The sequence below is a fragment of the Ascaphus truei genome, chromosome 7, assembly GCF_040206685.1.
Source record: "Ascaphus truei isolate aAscTru1 chromosome 7, aAscTru1.hap1, whole genome shotgun sequence".
In the NCBI taxonomy this organism is placed as follows: domain Eukaryota; kingdom Metazoa; phylum Chordata; class Amphibia; order Anura; family Ascaphidae; genus Ascaphus; species Ascaphus truei.
Window position 1 is genome coordinate 10,040,343 of NC_134489.1, and position 15,670 is coordinate 10,056,012.

Genomic DNA, 15,670 nt, shown 5'->3' on the forward strand with positions numbered 1-15,670 from the left:
ACGTTCAAGGAGTTTGGAGGCAAAAGGCAGGAGGGAGACAGGTCGATAGTTAGAAGGACAGGTAGGGTCAAGCTTGCTGTTTTTGAGTAATGGTATAACGGTTGCATGCTTGAAGGATGAAGGAAAGGTACCAGAGTAGAGGGAAGAGTTAAAGATCTGTGTGAGCATAGGGATTATAGAAGGAGCAAGAGGTTTTAGGAGATGGGAGGGAATGGGATCAAGAGGGCAAGTGGTAGAGGGAGAAGAGGAGATCAGCAGTGATACATCCTCCTCCAAGATAGCAGAAAAAGAGTCAAGAAAGACAGGAGGAGAGTTGGGAAGCATTGTGGGATGGGAGGAGGCAACAGATGGGATGTTCTGCCGTATGGACTCCACCTTTTTCTTAAAAAAGTCAGCAAAGTCCTGAGGTGAGATGGAGGAAGAAGAGGAGGCAGCTGAGGGTGGTCTGAGTAGAGAGTCAAAGACAGAAAAGAGACGGCGTGGGTTAGACTTGTGTGTGTTGATTAGTGATGAAAAGTAGGTTTGTTTAGCCTGAAAGAGGGCAGAGTTGAAACAGGATAGCATAAATTTGTAATGAATGAAGTCTACGAGCGTATGAGATTTCCTCCAGAGGCGTTCAGAGGAACGAGTGGAGGAACGCAGCATGCGTGTGTGGGAGTTTAGCCAGGGTCTGGGGTTAGAAGGGCGAGGACGGCAGAGAGAAAGTGGGGCATGAAGATCAAGAGAGGAAGATAAGGCAGAGTTGTAGTTCCTGACCAGGTTGTCAGGGTCTGAAGCAGAACTGAGAGAGGAGAGGGAGGAGCGTAAAGTGGAATCAAGAGCTGGTAGGTTAATAGAGCGCAGGTTTCTGCAAAAACGAGGGCGAGATGGAGATGGAGAGAAGCGAGAGAGAGAAAATGAGATGAGGTGATGGTCGGAGAGAGGAAAAGGGGAAATGGAGAAGTCGGAGAGAGAGAAGTTTTTAGTGAAAACCAGGTCTAAGTAGTGGCCATCCTTGTGGGTGCTGGCTGCAGTCCACTGTTGAAGGCCAAAAGAAGAGGTTAGAGAAAGAAAGCGGGAAGCCCAAGGGAGAGAGGGGTCATCAATGTGGCTGTTGAAGTCCCAAAGGAGAAGAACAGGGGAGTCTGAGGAGAGAAAGAAAGAGAGCCAGGATTTAAAGTGAGAGAGAAAGGCAGAAGGGGGATGAGTAGAGGAAGGTGGGCGATAGATGACCGCCACATGGACCGGGAGAGGAGAGAAGATCTGGACTGTGTGAGCCTCGAAGGAGGGAAAAGCAAGAGAGGGGGGAATAGAAACTGTTCTGTAATGGCAGAGAGAGGAGAGCAGGAGCCCCACGCCTCCACCCCTGCCACCAGGGCGTGGAGTGTGGGAGAAGGAAATGCCACCATAGGAGAGGGCAGCTTCCAGAGCAGAGTCAGACTGAGTGAGCCAGGTCTCAGTTATAGCAAAGAGAAGCAGGGAGTGAGAGAGAAAGAAGTCGTGCACAGAGAGGAACTTGTTAGAGAGGGAGCGAGCATTCCAAAGGGCACAGGAGAAAGGGAGAGAGGAGGGAGGGTGGCAGGGGATGGGTATGAGGTTAGAGGGGTTGACACCAGAAGGGGTAGAAGTTGCATGTGGAAGGCGAGGACGAGAGCAAGTAGAAATAAGGCAGGGACCAGGATTGGGAGAGATATCCCCAGAAGCAAGGAGGAGAAGCATGGACAGAAAGAGAATGTGAGAGGATGATTTGTAGGGGTGTGTTTTAGTGCAGGCGGCATAACTGTGTGGTGACAGAGGGCGCAGGTAAGAGAGGAGTTCATGTGAACTGAGAAGTGGTGAAGTAATATATCAATCATACTATGAATGTACAGGGGGGAAAAAAACTGTGAAAACACAACATTCATACAAAATACATAAATACTGAAGGTAGGAGTGTGGATGACACTGGGGACAGCAAGCCAAAGAGCAGGGAGAATAAAAAGGCGAATGGGAGAAGGAAAAAAGGGAGGGGGATGGGAAAAAGAGGGGTGGAGGGGGGGGAAAGAGGGAATGGAGGTAGCAAACAGGTGGCCGAATGCCCCCCCAAAAGGATTGCCTTTGTGCACGTACGCTCTCCAAGCTTGGAGCGACAAACAAAATTGACTTTGAAACGTGCTCGGCAGCAGTCAATGCACACACACGAGCTGTTGAAATATGTAAGAATTTAGACATACTTGTATTTACATTGTATACCGTTTAATAAAAGGGGTTTTTTTTCCCCCCACAATGTGAATTTGACTACATCAGGCACTGGGGGCCTGAGAAACCTCATGGACTAAAAGGGGGGCTCAGCATAAATTTTTGCTCACCCCAGACCTAGCATACAGTGCTTCCACTGCAACAAGGGATTCTGGGAAATGACATGCAAATGAGCACACTGTGTTGCCTTTTGGCTCAAAATCAATTAAGCTTCTGCTTGCTGCATTATACAGCCTGGGTTAAGATGCACAGCCAGTAAACCTACTCACAGACAGCTATAGCGACCTTTTGGGTCTCATCAGTGTGTGGCTGGTTGTACTGGCTTTGTAAAAATAGCAAAGCCAGTGCAACCAGCCTCAGGCTGCGGCCCGAGAGGCAGGCGGCGTCCAGCAGAGCCCCCCGGGCTGCAGAGAACTGCAGGGGGAAAGACCGGGGGTGGGAGTGACGGGGGTGCAGTCGTGACATCACCCGGCATGTTCGCCCTCATTGGCTGAACTGCCGGGGCGTGGCCTAACGCCCCGTTGCGACTCCTGCTCTCAAGAAAATTGAGAGCAGGAGTTTGTCAGCGCAGCTCCCCCCCCCCCCTCGCAGCGGGCCCGGCCCCATTATGGGGCGGCTCTTGTCCCTGTAGCGTCCGCCACAGCAGGCGCTGCAGTAGCCAGCGGGGACCTGGCCTAACACTGATGAGACCCAAAAGGTTGAAACAGGTGTCTGTGAGCAGGTTTACTGGCTATGCATCTTAACCCAGGCGGTGCTGAGAGCTGGGTAAGGCTTCGTCCATAGTGCAGGCTACGTAGCTCGCGCCGAAACAAACCCTAGGACAACAATGGAATAGTGCATAGTGCTAGCGCGTGCACATGCGCTACAGGGGGAGCGGCGCTTCGCAATACAAGTTTGTTTTGTAAGCACGTCGCCGGGGGGGGGAGGAGCGCGGAAGCGGGCGCGTCCTACTATGGACAAAGCCTAAGGCCTCATTTGCCCCAGTCCTCCCTGCACAAACTACAGCCGCGGTCTGTAGGGGAGTGCTGGGCACTGCCATGACAGCATTGGCTAGCTGCCAAGCACGTGACCGCGTTGCGGCACGAGAAGACAAAATTCTTGTCTTCCCTGCCAGCGTACGCATCATAGCGCTTTGCACACACACACACACACACACACACACACACACACACAGGGGCCTGCCCCATAGAGGGCTGTGCTGTGGTGTGTGGAGCGCACATCGTAGCGCGTGCCACAGCCTACTGCAGAGAGCATACACTTATAAGGGTTCCATGTACAAATGGATTTGAGGCACAAAGGGTGACACTGTGTACTCATTTGCATGTAGAATCCTATGCTGCAGTGGAAGCACTGTATGCTGGGTGATGATGGCAAAAGGCAGGGTTGCAGACCTGTCTACGACGTGAATGTGCTCACAAGAGATATTTTTTTTATTTGCTACATGCTTTACGGTGGAGGGTTTTGTGTCGCCTTTTTCACCCACCATAACTTATCTAATGTGGGGTTGGAATCTATATCTAGCAGGAAGCAGAACAGATGTGGTGCATCTCAGCTGGAGGGGAAGGTGAAAAAAATATGGAACTGAAATTTATTCTGCTGCCCCCACAACACCAGCGCTGAAATATTGGCATCACAACCCATAACCACAGACACACGCGATAATGACAGCGTACTCTGCTAACCACTTCACCCCTGGCTCAATTAGTGGCTCAGTATGACCAAGTAGAAAGGACTAGAATAAAGAAATAGTCATTCTAAATATCTCCATAGTAAATAAATTATGTGAAGTGTTTTCCCATCTTTACCCAATCTTTGTAAGCTTGTGTATATACACAGGTAAATTATTGATCCCGACATTTTTCCCCCCCACAGTTTTTTTTTTGTTTTTTTTGTTTAAACTAAATTTTGCTGCCATCTTTAGCCAAAGAGATAAAGTGACAGAACAGTAATTACCAGATAAGGTTATAGAAACATATTGCAAACGATTTAACAGACTATTTGGTGTCCCTTAAACAAATCAAACCGTGCCAATAGTAAAGATGTGGCTGCTCATTTCTGGGGAAATTACCAATTGTATTTCTTCAGGACCTCTGAATGAATTCGGGAGTGTGTGCCAATCAAACGTTGCCTGTGCAAACTCTTGCTGAATACCCCCGGACATCAGGCAAAAAGGAAGCAGCCAGAGGAAATCAACAGCCCTCCCAAATTTCAGCTCACCGTGTAACTTTCCAAAAATGATTTAAAAACAAAACATCTGTGTCCCAGATGTGACCCCCCAAGACTGCGCTTATCATGCCGGCAACGCGACGTCGCCTGAAAACAAAAAGCATTGCCGCCGTTGCGAGCGCTTATAGTAAGCGCGACGCAAATTCTTGAAGCCGATAAAATTTGATTTTTCAGAGGGTGTCGCCACATGTGACAGCCTCTGAACCAATCAATGGCCAGGTCGCTAGCGACGTCGCCGAAAGTTAAATTATAACTTTCGCGGGTAGCGACGGCGCCCATCGCGCGCACTATAAGCGCGGCCGTAGACATGTCACTGCCATTAGTGCACTTTGGTCCTATGCGAGACCGACTCTAAGGGGGATTGAATTTTTCTGGGCTAGCCGATTACATTCATAAATGGACTTCATAGTACAGATCAATAACAGCATTGTAACACTCCTTGTACCCCAGCCACACCTCAGGCACCAGTGTCTGCCACAGCCCTTCTTGCTTTCCTAGAAGCACAACCAATTCTGTCTCCCACAATGCTGTAGAATGGATGAAAAAAGGCAGTGCACTGCCAGCAAAAATGGAGGAGGCTAATGGTAGCAAAAAAGAACTTGTTTATTAAATAATAGGATCAAACATGACCCCTGGAGCACCCAGAGAACGCACACCTACGCGTTTCGGGCCGTGCGCCCTTTATCAAGGTGTTTAAAAACAGTACAGACACACAGGTATAAATACAGGCGCCGTTCGCGCCATGACAGTGACGTCATCGCTCTTTTAGGCAATTGGAGCGCTTCCCCCTTCGTAACCCAATCCTGACAGGATCAGAGGACCATAGGTCACAATAAACTTTATTTGTTCTCCAAGAACACTCTGGGAACCACCAGGGATATAGAAGCGGAGCTTCCGATAGGCTACAAGGAATAAAGTTTTGAACAAAAAAAACTTTAAGTACAAAAACACATACAAGAACATAAACAATATTAAAATTAAGATGAACAAAAAAACGTTACCCTATACACAAACCCAATCCCCAAACATAACTAAATGTGTACTATACCTAAAAAATATATGCATAAAAAGTATATATCCATATATATCCCTGTATACACATATGCCTGTATTTATACCTGCGTCTGTACTGTTTTTATACACCTTGATAAAGGGCGCACAGCCCGAAACGCGTAGGTGCGCGTTCTCTGGGTGCTCCAGGGGTCATGTTTGATCCTTTTATTTAATAAACAAGTTATTTTTGCAACCATTAGCCTCCTCCATTTTTACAGGCAGTGCACTGCCTTTTTTCATCCATTCTACCTTCCTTGTTCGGTGGATTGCACGCTGTTCAAGATACCTGATGGGACTGCTCCTCTGGAACTAAAAGTGAGTGTTTTCTTACACACTACGCCTAGTTAATGGTTGGGACAATCTCTGTACTGGTCATTGTGCTGGCTGGCACTAGGTACTAGTTCCTTCCCTATTAGGGTACGTTTCCATTGCTCACCATCATATTGGAGTGTTCCCTACGGAAGAATCATTACAGAATTATTGTGACTCACATGCTTTGATGCACCGGTTACCCACATTTTTCCCACAATGCTGTGTGAGGATGCAATCCCAGCTGCTCAGCACGTGCGCTCTCGGTCCATGTCGCGGTAAAGGTGCGGGTGACACTCCTTATCCAAAACAAAGGGTTACCTTTAGATCTGTCTTTAAGGTGTGCTTGACCACTTCCCTGTTAATAGTCGTGTAGTGCAGAGGTGCGCAGGGTGGGGGGGCGAGGCGGTTACGGTGGCCTCGCGCTTCCCCCGAAGGCACGGAAATTAAATGCAGGGGGGCCGCGTGAGACCTCTGTAAATGTCCTTACTTTGGAGTTGGGCGACACGTCGCCATGGAAACCCGGCGGCATTTGATGTCGCGTGACCCTGCGGAGTCATTTGAGGCGGAGCCACGGGAGGGGGGGGGGGGGGCGCAAGCAGGCAGGAGGGCACACGGGGAAAAGTTTCCACACCCCTAATGTAGAAGACCACCAGAGTTACTTACAGGACCTTTGTCTTAAAATAAATTATATATATATATTATTCACCCCCAAGCTGTAAAGCAGCAGTTCCGGGGACCCCCTGCTCCCCAAGATACTTGCATCGGAAGGGGATGTCAGTATCTCTCTGCTGTTTACAGGTTCTGCGTCACGCTATAGGAAGTCACAAGGGATGGCGTTGCAGCTGCTTATTGGCCCGCGGGACTTTTAAATGAGACATTTTTTGTGCCCAGCCCGAGCTGCTATCGGCAACGCCTTCCGATGTAAGTATCTCCGGAAGCAGGGGGTCCCCGGAGCTGAAATCAAAGCGAGTTAGCGCTGGAAACACCCCGCTTCAAGCCAAGTTAAAAACCACATGGATTAGCAAAACCAGCTGCCCCCCCCCCCCCCCCACACATTTTGTAAAGCAGCAGATGGCCAGTTTCCTCCGGGATCAACATGGTTGCGCCAACACAAGACATACTTCACCCCAAAAGAGATGAACCTAAACTCCTGCTGGATGGGGCCAGCTATGCGTCAGGGGCCGAGACATGCATTGCTGGCCCCTCTGGCAGTGACTGAGGTTAAAAATAGGTGCCTCTACCATTTCTAGCTGTTGATTTCCAATGCAGCACCTGATGCTCTTTAACCACTGCATATATTCACTGATACACCCGCATTAATGCACACACACACTGATATACACCTGCATTAATGCACACACACTGATATACACCTGCATTAATGCACACACACACACTGATATACACCTGCATTAATGCACACACACTGATATACACCTGCATTAATGCACACACACTGATATACACCTGCATTAATGCACACACACACACTGATATACACCTGCATTAATGCACACACACACACTGATATACACCTGCATTAATGCACACACACTGATATACACCTGCATTAATGCACACACACTGATATACACCTGCATTAATGCACACACACACACTGATATACACCTGCATTAATGCACACACACACACTGATATACACCTGCATTAATGCACACACACTGATATACACCTGCATTAATGCACACACACTGATATACACCTGCATTAATGCACACACACTGATATACACCTGCATTAATGCACACACACTGATATACACCTGCATTAATGCACACACACACATACACATTAATGCACACACTGATATACACGCATACACATTAATGCACACACACTGATATACACATTAATACACATACACATTAATGCACACACTGATATACACGCATACACATTAATGCACACACACACACACACACTGATATACATATACACATACACATTAATGCACTCACACTGATATACACGCATACACATTAATGCACACACTGATATACACGTGCATTAATGCACACACACGCACATTAATGCACACACTGATATACACCCGCACACACATGAATGCACACTGATATGCACCCGCAGAAGCATGAATGCACACACTGATATACACACACGCACATTAATGCACACACTGATATATACACACACGCACATTAATGCACACACACGCACATTAATGCACACACTGATATATACACACACGCACATTAATGCACACACACTGATATACACACACGCACATTAATGCACACACACGCACATTAATGCACACACTGATATACACACACGCACATTAATGCACACACTGATATACACACACGCACATTAATGCACACACTGATATACACACACGCACATTAATGCACACACTGATATACACACACGCACATTAATGCACACACTGATATACACACACGCACATTAATGCACACACTGATATACACACACGCACATTAATGCACACACTGATATACACACACGCACATTAATGCACACACTGATATACACACACGCACATTAATGCACACACTGATATACACACACGCACATTAATGCACACACTGATATACACACACGCACATTAATGCACACACTGATATACACACACGCACATTAATGCACACACTGATATACACACACGCACATTAATGCACACACTGATATACACACACGCACATTAATGCACACACTGATATACACACACGCACATTAATGCACACACTGATATACACACACGCACATTAATGCACACACTGATATACACACACGCACATTAATGCACACACTGATATACACACACGCACATTAATGCACACACTGATATACACACACGCACATTAATGCACACACTGATATACACACACGCACATTAATGCACACACTGATATACACACACGCACATTAATGCACACACTGATATACACACACGCACATTAATGCACACACTGATATACACACACGCACATTAATGCACACACTGATATACACACACGCACATTAATGCACACACTGATATACACACACGCACATTAATGCACACACTGATATACACACACGCACATTAATGCACACACTGATATACACACACGCACATTAATGCACACACTGATATACACACACGCACATTAATGCACACACAGATATACACACACGCACATTAATGCACACACTGATATACACACACGCACATTAATGCACACACTGATATACACACACGCACATTAATGCACACACTGATATACACACACGCACATTAATGCACACACTGATATACACACACGCACATTAATGCACACACTGATATACACACACGCACATTAATGCACACACTGATATACACACACGCACATTAATGCACACACTGATATACACACACGCACATTAATGCACACACTGATTTACACCCGCATTAATACACACACGCAAATGCATTAATGCACACACTGATATACACCCGCAAACAGACTGATACATGAAGTACACACAATGTATGGCTGTATATAGGCGACTGGCCCATGGCTTGCAGCTAATATTATGAAGCCCAACACTATAAAGCAATGCATTACAAGAAGTGCTCCAGCCTTACCTGAATGCAGCTGCACAGGGAGCGTCCTGATCACTGACACACCAGAAGGAACTGGATTAAGGAACCAATTTGTAGGTTGATGTTAAGACACTGCCTGAAATGAACCACAATGCCCCAGCCTCCAGTCACAGGGAAGATACACAATGTGTGGCCCCTGGAGGCAGCCTTATTATGTTGGGTTTATGACTCATTCACAGGTTCCCATAGATAACCACAGGGGGTATTAGGGGGGGGGGGTGCTGTTGAGTCTGAACCATGTGAATTCCCCCATGACATCCTTTGTATCACTTAACCCCTTCACTCCTGAAAGCTGTTACATAGGCAGACGTTAATTCTCCCTGATTTTCTGCAAGTCTCACAGATTTGGGTCAGTATCAGCGATATTTAGCGTTCCCATCACAAACTTCTATGGAGTCTCCTTCATAAAAAAAAAAAAACAGAACATTTCCTTTAAAATACAAGTTTTTTTTTGTCCAACCCCCCAAATCTCACTGATTTTAGTCCTTAAGAAATGGACTTCTCTTTAGGGCCCCTGTCCCACTTAACTGTTCCTATACAAGAAATACACACTGCCCTTATTTTGGGTTTGTGTAGTTGTGCAACGTGTGCAACACAGGCTCTTACTATATGAATCCCGTGACTGTGTGTGTTTTTATGTATAGGCAGCGGGCCGTATAGCAAACCCTTATAGACCCTGCATACCAGACATAGGGCCTCATGCAGAGAGCAGCGCTATTCAGAATTGGAGAGGGGGAAATTTTTTAGCTTTATTGGAGAGTTTTTATCTCCATATGCAGAAAGGGCATAAAACTGCCTTTCTGCATATGGAGAGTTTCAACCAGCGCTATGAGCGCTGTTGAAACTAGTGGGGAAAAAAATGGCGCTTTTTTTAAAACTTGCCTGTTTCGGCGGTTTAAAGCTCCATTTTCGCCGGCTAATGGCGAGATTCCTTTTAGCGCTGCTCTCTGCATGAGGCCCATAGTGCGAGGAGATAAGGGGCAGCACAGGTTTACAGCCATCACATGGAGTGTAGGTGCAAAGCGAAGCACTCCAAACCCTTCCTGCACAATAAGGACATCTGGAGCAAAGGACCTGATTATTTGCCCCCGTTAAAGTTTTATGATCATTATACATCGTTAACTCTTTAAGAAGCAGGGACCTGAAAGCTTGCACTGAACGCCAGCACTGAGTACACTGTGGGCGCTATATAAAGATATACATACAACGTTATCATTTTGTAGGTAGCATTCCCCCACAGCCGCATTGAGTCGTTTATAGCTGTGGTTGCTGCTTCGAAATTAGAATGATTGTTTTTTTGGCACAGAACCCCCGGACCCCATCTTTACCCTCGGGGACCCCATCTTTACCCTCGGGGACCCCATCTTTACCCTCGGAGGTTGATGTCGCAGGTGCTGTTCGGGAGCCAACTTTGATAAAAAATAAATACTAAATTTTGGGGGCGCGCATTCACAAAACTCCAATAAGTGATATCGGCGCTTGATCAGAGTTAACCATTCAGGTTATTGGAGAGTAAATGTAATTCTATCTTTATTTATATAGCGCCATTAATATACATAGCGCTTCACAGTAGTAAATGCCGATTGAGCTGCAATATCACTTAGCTTTGGCAATCTTGGGTCTAGGTTTTTCTTTTGTTTATTTCTACTTAAGAATACGATAATACAGATAAGCATACGAAAAACATTTGTTTTATACATCCCTTTTAAAAGGCTTTAAAAATTAAAAAAAGATACCCGTGGAGTGCTACAGTAGCAAAAGTAAATTACCCAGAATCCCTGGCTGCAGCAGAAGCCCTGTTTGCTAAGCAATAGTGGGGAGAGACAGGGTTACAGACCTGTCTGAGACATGCGAATGCCCCACAAGTGGCATTTTTACTTACCGTACACAAGAGAAAATGAAGAATTCATGCAGAAAGAATGAAAGGAGGTTGTTAAGCCAGAGTCCCGCTCTGTAATGTGTATTGGGTGTTTCAGTAAAGGGAAAAGACTCGGCCTTCTAACAGCTCTCCCATTTATAAGGGTTGTTTCATTATTCTACACGTGTTTAGTTTTTCAGATTTGGGCTTGCAAATCTGAATTACAGCATATAATGAATATCAAAGAATATGTACAGCCCTTCACAGGGAAAGGTTATTATAAAGAGATTATTAGAAGTTCACAACTCAGGAGGATTTGCAAAAATTGTTTTTTTTCTTCTTTGTTAACGGCAATATTTTGGTTTCGAAATAGCATAAGAAAGAGAAATGGGACTTACGTTGTTTAGCCCGTCTAATTGGGCGTAGGATTTTCAAGGGGTAAAATGGTTTTAATGAAAGTGTCACTGCAGACGGCATCTTTAACACTTTCCATGCCAGGAGGAGCCTGGGACACCCTGCGAAGCAATGCCCCGGAGGCCTCTCTGGCAGAAAAAGAGTTAATTGCATCAAACCTTCAACTAGTTTCATTCTAAAATGAAATTAGGATATGCCTGGGTAGAGCACAAAGCCCTGCAAGCATGACTTTGTGGTTCCCTGGTCTCATTGTTAACTAGACAGCCAAGATTGCATTATCATTGTGTGAGGTTTGACACCTCTCAATCCACATGACTGCTCCCCCTATGTCATGCTTTGTCTTTTGTCCTGGGATGTTTAATGCTGCTACTACCCACTTGCAATGTGTATTGGAGCTGCAGTAAAGTAACAGTACAAATCCCCCCTACTTGTTGTATTTATTTCTACCCCCTCCCTTTGTTTGTTACAGGAAGGGGTGTCTGGGAGCTGAACGGTGTTATTTTTAGCTCCGGAGATTCCCCCTGGTTTTTGAGGCACTTGTCGGTTAGGTTACCAGGTTTAAATTTCCCCTCCAGGGGAAACAAAATGACCGCCTGACCACGGGCCAATCAGAAGCTGCAACATCATTGCTTGTGGCTCTCTCTCTGGCAGCCATTTAAATCCCTCTGTGAAACCAGGAAGTAAAACTGTAACTTAACCGATATGTACCTCGGGAACTGGGAGGGGGGGGGGGGGGGCTGAAAATTGTGTGGTTCAGCTCCAGGGGACCGCCTGCTTCCCATCCTGTAAAAGACAATGTTGCTATCACGCTACCATTTTAAGTGCTTGATGCAGTGAAGAAGAGACTTGTGAGGTTTGGAAAGCTCTGTACATGTGAAGAAGAGACCTGTGAGGTTTGGAAAGCTGTGTGTCCATGCAGAAGAGACCTGTGAGGTTTGGGAAGTTCTGTACATGTGAAGAAGAGACCTGTGAGGTTTGGAAAGCTCTGTACACGTGAAGAAGACAAAAGCACAACAAAGTCTCAGACATTAGTACTATAAAGCAGTTCTTAAAATAATTCAGAATAGCCCTTAAAATAATCTGATATTACCAAACATTTTGCAATGAAATATCTCATCAGGATGACAAAGGAAAAATAAAAAGGCCATTTAACAAAGTACTTTTGAACAGAGAAAGTATATAACAATCTCCCCCTGCCTATGAGGGATATATGATCCCTATTTTTATCTGCGGATATCATAATTTCTTTAATTTGTCCTTAATAAAAGATTTCCGAAATCTCCCTTACAGCAGTTTTTGACATGTTGTTGTAAATGTGAGTAAGATGAATTCGTGGTGGGAAATTCACACGGACACTGCTCATTCCTGGCAGTGACTCTGGTTAATAGTTCTTAGCAGGTATTTGCTAACTCTGTGTAAGGTCAGCACGGAACTGAAGAGTGGACACAGCACTGATTGAAACTGTTTAAAGGGCCCAGGAGCTGTGAGCCAGAGGGGGACGTTGGAGAATAAAGGAGAGGCAGGGGAGCGTTGAAGAGTTCCCAGTGGTCACACCTAACCCCCTGATGATATTGTCACAGTGCAAGAGGCGGCTGTCACATTAACCCAATGCAATTATTAAACAGGTTTTCTCCATCCCCATTGCAGGTATGAGTTTGCTCACTTAAAGAGACAGTCCCTCCTAGGACCAAAGAGAAAGGCGCATGTGCTCCCCCCCCCCCCCCCCCCCCCCGAAAAAAAATGTTCTTTGCACCGAGGACCCCCTGCTTCCCGAGATACACCCCTCCCTAGGGAGTGCCGGGAGCAGCTCCAGACGTTTATTGTTTTTTTATTTTTAACATTTTTAAGGTAAATAAAAGCTTTGGAGGGTTTTTACTGTTGTTATCTAATGTCTTTCCAATGATAAGACTGTTTGTCAGTCATCAAAGCCCCAGGTAAAACAAAAAATAGTTATTTTACTTCTGTTCTTTGTTGGTAAAGTAATTATGAGGATACAGCCACTTCGGAGTATATCAAATGAATACCGCTGAAACCGTCACTAGTCAAACAGATAAAGGGAAGCTGCTCATACGCTTGAATACATCGCTCCCGGAGAAAAGGGAAACACATTCATTTTTCACAGGCACACTAGGTAAAACAGTTTCTGCATGCGGGATGAATCTTCCTAAGGAAGCCGATTACGCACATATATTGTTTTATAAAATAATATTGATCTGCTACATGCGACTGGCTCTCTAACTTCGGAAGTGCACAGTTCCTGCTTCTCCTTAGCATCGCAGGGACGAGAGGTATCGCGCGGATTCCTGATCCTGCTTCTCCTTAGCATCGCAGGGACGAGAGGTATCGCGCGGATTCTTGTTCCTGCTTCTCCTTAGCATCGCAGGGACGAGAGGTGTCGCGCGGATTCTTGTTCCTGCTTCTCCTTAGCATCGCAGGGACGAGAGGTATCGCGCGGATTCCTGTTCCTGCTTCTCCTTAGCATCGCAGGGACGAGAGGTATCGCGCGGATTCCTGTTCCTGCTTCTCCTTAGCATCGCAGGGACGAGAGGTATCGCGTGGATTCTTGTTCCTGCTTCTCCTTAGCATCGCAGGGACGAGAGGTATCGCGCGGATTCTTGTTCCTGCTTCTCCTTAGCATCGCAGGGACGAGAGGTATCGCGCGGATTCTTGTTCCTGCTTCTCCTTAGCATCGCAGGGACGAGAGGTATCGCGCGGATTCTTGTTCCTGCTTCTCCTTAGCATCGCAGGATCGAACGGTATCGCGCGGATTCCTGATCCTGCTTCTCCTTAGCATCGCAGGGACGAGAGGTATCGCGCGGATTCTTGTTCCTGCTTCTCCTTAGCATCGCAGGGACGAGAGGTGTCGCGCGGATTCTTGTTCCTGCTTCTCCTTAGCATCGCAGGGACGAGAGGTATCGCGCGGATTCTTGTTCCTGCTTCTCCTTAGCATCGCAGGGACGAGAGGTATCGCGCGGATTCCTGTTCCTGCTTCTCCTTAGCATCGCAGGGACGAGAGGTATCGCGCGGATTCTTGTTCCTGCTTCTCCTTAGCATCGCAGGGACGAGAGGTATCGCGCGGATTCTTGTTCCTGCTTCTCCTTAGCATCGCAGGGACGAGAGGTATCGCGCGGATTCTTGTTCCTGCTTCTCCTTAGCATCGCAGGGACGAGAGGTATCGCGCGGATTCTTGTTCCTGCTTCTCCTTAGCATCGCAGGGACGAGAGGTGTCGCGCGGATTCTTGTTCCTGCTTCTCCTTAGCATCGCAGGGACGAGAGGTATCGCGCGGATTCTTGTTCCTGCTTCTCCTTAGCATCGCAGGGACGAGAGGTGTCGCGCGGATTCTTGTTCCTGCTTCTCCTTAGCATCGCAGGGTCGAGAGGTGTCGCGCGGATTCTTGTTCCTGCTTCTCCTTAGCATCGCAGGGACGAGAGGTGTCGCGCGGATTCTTGTTCCTGCTTCTCCTTAGCATCGCAGGGACGAGAGGTGTCGCGCGGATTCTTGTTCCTGCTTCTCCTTAGCATCGCAGGGACGAGAGGTATCGCGCGGATTCTTGTTCCTGCTTCTCCTTAGCATCGCAGGGACGAGAGGTATCGCGCGGATTCTTGTTCCTGCTTCTCCTTAGCATCGCAGGGACGAGAGGTGTCGCGCGGATTCTTGTTCCTGCTTCTCCTTAGCATCGCAGGGACGAGAGGTATCGCGCGGATTCTTGTTCCTGCTTCTCCTTAGCATCGCAGGGACGAGAGGTATCGCGCGGATTCCTGTTCCTGCTTCTCCTTAGCATCGCAGGGACGAGAGGTATCGCGCGGATTCTTGTTCCTGCTTCTCCTTAGCATCGCAGGGACGAGAGGTATCGCGCGGATTCTTGTTCCTGCTTCTCCTTAGCATCGCAGGGACGAGAGGTATCGCGCGGATTCTTGTTCCTGCTTCTCCTTAGCATCGCAGGGACGAGAGGTGTCAC

The 15,670-nt window shown here is 46.9% G+C and overlaps 1 protein-coding gene across 1 annotated transcript in view; it reads right to left on the reverse strand.

Annotated features, from left to right (window-relative positions):
- LOC142498696 (G-protein coupled receptor 4-like) overlaps positions 1–9,544 on the reverse strand; it is a 24,513-nt gene extending 14,969 nt beyond the window's left edge. The window contains exon 1 of the mRNA XM_075606987.1: positions 9,422–9,544. The gene's annotated coding sequence lies outside the window, so the exon portion shown is untranslated. The remainder of the gene's footprint in view (positions 1–9,421) is intronic.
- Positions 9,545–15,670: the final 6,126 nt, after the last annotated feature.